We start from the raw sequence: 5821 nt of genomic DNA, 5'->3' as shown, positions 1-5821 counted from the left end.
CTTTTCTTTTTCTTTTTTCTAGAAGGAACCTCTTTTTTTTTTGGTAACTTATATAAATATATTATATTAAAAAAATATTTACCATTTATAGCAATAAATATTTTTTTTCACTTGATCACTTTTAATACATTTATAATATAGTTTTAATACATATTACAAAATTTACATATAATACAAGTTTTATTGATGGAAAATATATTTATCACACATTTTAATATACTTATAAATACAATGTGTCAATTTCTTACCAAATAAACATAATATATTTAATAAATAAACTATAATACACATATATTGCATACATAATTCACTTTTAATACATATTGCAGATTTAACATAGTATTGCTATAAATGGTAATAAATAAAAAAATATCGCTAAAATTAGTAATTATTTTGTTAAAAGGTACTCATCCAAGTAATTTTTCCTTTTTGTCGTAGGATAAGCAAAAAACGAATCTTGTTTCGGATAATTCATAATAGTCCATCAAGTTTGTTTATTATTAGTATTATAATATAAATTATAATTTATAATTATTACTCCTTTCATTCACTTTTACTTGTCATTTATTTCTAAAATAGTCCATCAATTGTTATGTTATGCACTTAGAAACTTGTAATCAAGCGGCTATTGGAAAACATCTTTGGAACCTGTGCAATAAAAAAAATAGATTATGGATCCAATGGGTCTCTACATCTACTACATCAAAGGGGGAAATACATGGGATACTAACCCAAGACAAGCATCATGGGTAGTAAAATAGATATTGAAGGTGAAACCAAGGGTTGGACTCTCCTACGTTGACGTTATTAGGCGGGAGCATTATTCAATTAAACATATGTACCACAAGTTAAGAGGGGACTTCCCAAAATGGAATGGTGGAAACTCACATGTAACAACGATGGCGGTCCAAAATGGTTAGTCATACAACAATTAGCAATGTTGGGAAAATTATATACTAAGGATCAACTAGCTACTTGGGGTATGATACATAATAAGAATTGTGCCCCATGTGAGGTAGAGGATGAAACAACTGATCACTTGTTCTTCCAATGCATTTTTGATGAACGCTAAATCATACCTCATCGAATATTAGGTGTGGGCGATTGTTATCTAGTATAAAATCAAACGAAGAGTTGGAGTCGAACCCACAAGGAGAGGTACAAGTTCGAATTCAGTTACAAAGTTATGAATGTAATCTAATTGGTGGTAGGAATAGAAATTATCAAAAACATACGATTAAATTGAAAGGGGTGACAACAAATGTCAGATTGAGGGGATTTGGTTTGTCAAGTAACAACTAAGACAATTACTAAAACAGGGGTTTCAACAAGATTAAGAGGAATTATTGGGATGTGATCGATTATAAGCTAATTACACTAAATGGGTAATTAAAATTTAACAATAATTTACTGAATCATTGTGGGTAGGCTAGGCTATAAGTGCAATAGTTTTCTCTCGAACAACTATTACGGTTCAGGCGAGTTCTCTCGGTCTCGACAAGCTTAACAAGATAAAAAGCCCACAACCTTAATGTATCCACTCTCTCAAGCTAGATAGGTAGAATTGAGTTTAGGATTCACTCTCTCGAGCTGAACCTATATCAACCCAATACCTACAATCATTAATCTAAAGCTTTGGTTCCAAAACCTCTCTCTCAAGCAAGCCAAGAACTCTAAGCTAGAATTGCATTTGCAACTACAATTCATGGATTAAAACACAACTAATGATTAAACCCACAATAAAACAGCAATTAAATCATTAAACAACAATATCCATAAGATAATTAAGCTAATAATCACATGATCACACCCAAGAATTGGGTTTTAGCTACACATCATAAAAAGAGAGAAATGGTTACCAAACACATTAACCATGATCTGGGTAAAGGTTCTCAAGTCTTTACAATGGTCTAAATTGAATAAATTCCAAAACCCACTTGCAAATCTTCAAGTTTAGGCTTCAAAAGCTTCAAAGACTCCAATGAAAACTCAAGAACTCAGAGAAAAACTCAAACTCAGGGAATCAAAACTGGAAGAACTTCCAAAATTTCATTTAAAATTTCAATTTATAGTTGCCCATTTTTGTCCTAAAAGACCATTGGGCGAAGTAAGTCGGGCCTTGCCGAACCAGTCGGTGCTCCGCCCTTTGTTCCAATCCATCGCCGGTTTGCATTGGCCTTTTGTCTTCAGGATTCTGTGACTTTAGGCGATCAAGGTTGCCATCGTGGAGTCGTTCAGCGATTCGCCGATTGCCCACTTTTGTCGTCAAATTGGTTCTTCCCAAGGGCTGGCACACTGCAACTTTGGGTGAGCTAAAAAGCCACTCGACGGTTCGCCGAGTGGTCTTGGCGATCACCAGGATCGCTTTTCTTCACTTCTTCAGCTTGTTTGCTCTTTTTGTATGATAGTGTTCTTGCCTTGCTCCTTAGCCTTCATAGCTGCAAATCAATACTTTAACATTAGTTTAGAGCATAAATTAGGCATTTGAGGACACTAAAACTATCAAAACAAAGCCCTAAATGAGTCCAAATCTCAGACTCATCAACACCCCCAACTTAAACTTTTGTTTGTCCTCAAGTAAAACTCAAGATTAATCGGTTCAACAAGGATGTCTACAAATAGTGTTGCTTAAGACTTAACATGAATGCACACAAAAGGTTCAAACTACACATACAATGCTCAATTGTGCACTCAAAGATTCAAATTGTTACTCACCATTATCAAGTGTACTCAAGCTCAAAATGCTTGCTTCAAATGCAAGTTCAAGCTCAATAAAGGTACTCAAATGCCCTCACAACAAAGATGATTCCATAATCACACAAAATTTCTCAACAATTTAAAGTTCCGAAATCACATACAACTCTCACACTCACAAAGATGAACACATGCATGACTCCAACCATAGGCTTGCCCTTATTTTCCAATCAATATTCGTTTCAGCTCACTCAAAATCACAAAGGTTTTTTCAAGGCTTGTAATGGGGCTGAGTGTAAATATATGGTCATTTAGGCTTAGTGGCTTCTACCTTCATGAAGTATGGACTGAAAATTACTTTTTCTCCTTCTCTTTCACATTCAAACATGTTCATAATCCACCCCATTATTCAACTAAACATGAATCACTGGATACCCCATTTCTTTCACTATTTTCACACATTTTATTTCACAACTTTTTCTCTTTTCAGTCTTTTGCTTTTCTTTCTTCTTTTTCTCCTTTTTTTATATGGAGAGGTTCCATCTTTTTCAAAACAATCCATCAAAGGGGGACTTTTCACACTTCTTGACTTTCCTTCTTTTTCACCATAACCCCAACTTAGGCTTTTGGCCTAAGTTGGCTATTCAAACAAACCAATACTTCATGAAGGTTATGGGTGATGGGATAAAGAGGTCAAAGTTGTTCAAGTTTCTTCCAAAGAAAATGATAGGCTGAAAAGGTGCCAAACAAGGTTCACACTTCTCACAAGGTTGGCCACAAAGAAGTATATTGTCAAATTGACTCACTCTTCAAAACTCTTGCCTACGATCATTTCAATTGCTTGCTTCACTCAAATCAATCGAACCAACGGGGCAAATTCTAGGTGTCATCAAGCACAATATTCAAGGTAACCTCACAACACAAGGCATTGATACAATTATCAAACAAGACTCCACACTTTCTAGCTAGCATACAATGTTTATCACAAGAGACTCATTCGATAACCGGCTAGTCACAACGAGATGCTAAAAGTTCACATATTGCCTATGTAACTTAGTTTGCCTCATAGTAGCAGCACATTCATTTTGTTCAATTAAGAGCACTATTTGTGTCATCAGTATTGATCACAACCGACACTCAAATTTGAACAAGAACAACCACAATCACTCACAAAAGAGGTGTCAAAATTTTAAAACTTGGTTCAAAATCATTTTCAAATTAAAACAATGGGCCACAATTTATCCACAACCACAATCCAACAACCAAGATAAATATAAACCAATAAACTCCAATATTCACAAAACACAATCAAAAGCAAACCAATATTCATAAAACAACCACAAAAGATAGGTATGGAAATACCTCAACCCACCAATAAAATACGTAGTCGTCCTCAAATGCAACAAAAAACAAAAACAGTTTAGAAAGTAACAGAGAAGGAGGTAAGAAAATCATCCTGCCAAGCTAGGCCTAGGGTGAAGTCAACATATCTACAGCTCCCTCTGTCGGGGTATTAGTGCCCGGTATCTCAGCATCATTGGCTCCACTAAAGCCCACCATAGGTGTGTCCTGAAGCGATGCCTGTCTAGCAGTCTCAAACATGGCACCCTCCAAGTCAACCAAATTATCATAGACTGTCTCCTCACGAACACCAAGCTGCTCCTCATATGTCTCAGCCTCTGACTCAGCAGCAACATCATCAACTCTAGTCTCATCTACGGTAGTAGCCGGAGGCACCTCAGAACAAGCTGGAATATCTACACTCGGCATGTCGGGAATCTCCATCGTCCGAAACAACATAGTCAAATTAGTGGACTTCAGCTGGTCCACATCCTTCCTCAACCTAGTAATATCGGCTTTCAAGGATGTCACCTCCTCTATAGCACCACAGGTCTTCTCACAAGCTGCGACTCTAACGGTAAGGGCATCCAGTGCCAACTTGTGATCCCTCATCTCAGTCCTTAGTAGGGCCAATGCAGCAACTATCACCCTCTCTATCATCCCAGGCATAAAAGCCTCAACCCGGGAGGCACACACATCGGTTGAATGAGCCAGATGGCCCATCTTATATAACATGACCTGGGTGATAGGGGTCGGGAAGCAGAAATAAGAGCATTAGAAGATCTAGGGGGAAAGGGTGCAACAAATGAACTTGGAGTCTTAAAAGCAGAATATCCAGAAGTACCTGAAAACCCACTAGCCTGAGGGGGCATAATTTCCTCTGTCGACAACATGTCAACGTCAACCTCTGGGGAAGTATTCACCGATGTTGCCCTCTTCATGTCAGCCTCATCCCGTAAATACTCGCCTCAATACACCGGATGTTAGTAGAGGAGGTGGGTGTCACCTCCACATCCATTTTTTTATATCTAGGAATACGTTCCCGTCTGCAAAACTCGGTGATAACACCAGGAATGAGAGCGAGGTCTGTCTTTGCTTGGCCCTTATGGCCATCTCCTGCTCAATCAATTACCCCAAATTCAGCTCCTGGCGAGTAATGATAGACCCTAGACAGGCTTCTTTCGGGTGTCTAAGTATGGACTCATTCTGGGACTGCATTATGGTGCTACTGATGAACCCGAATCAGTATTTGGCAGCAACATTCAGGTCCTTCTTCTCTATCGGGGCACCTGCATGTATCCACCTCTGGGTGACATCGGAGATAAGAGGATCCAACCACCCCTTAAAGTCCTTCTAGGTCTTCGTTTAGACCAAGTCGATGTACCTATACATAATATCCAAAGAGCAGCCCAGTACCACATTTATGTTTGAACAACGATATTTAACCTTCTTGTTGTTAACCATCACAAAGTCAATCGACATGAATATGCTAGCCTTCGTCTTCCCCTTAGGGACCAGCTCACCATAGACCGAATAAAACTCCCGGACCCAATTGGGAATGTAGGGGCCCCGGGGTTTTGTGAAGAGAACTTGTGGTATTTCAAAGTTCTCCACACCTCTGGGTATCTGTACACTACACCATCGGTAGATAATCGTTTCTCCTCTAAAATGGTCCTCAAACCCTCGGCCTTTAGTCGGTTTAGTGACTGGGGAGGAGGACCATGTACTGGTGGTGCCTGGACCACTAGTTGTACTGAAAGAGGAGCTAAAGTTGTGGGAGCTGGGG

Source organism: Solanum verrucosum, unplaced genomic scaffold (genome assembly GCF_900185275.1).
Source record: "Solanum verrucosum unplaced genomic scaffold, falcon-dt-bn FXZP01000297.1, whole genome shotgun sequence".
NCBI classification, from domain to species: Eukaryota; Viridiplantae; Streptophyta; class Magnoliopsida; order Solanales; family Solanaceae; genus Solanum; species Solanum verrucosum.
Note: the sequence above shows the minus strand (reverse complement) of the source record.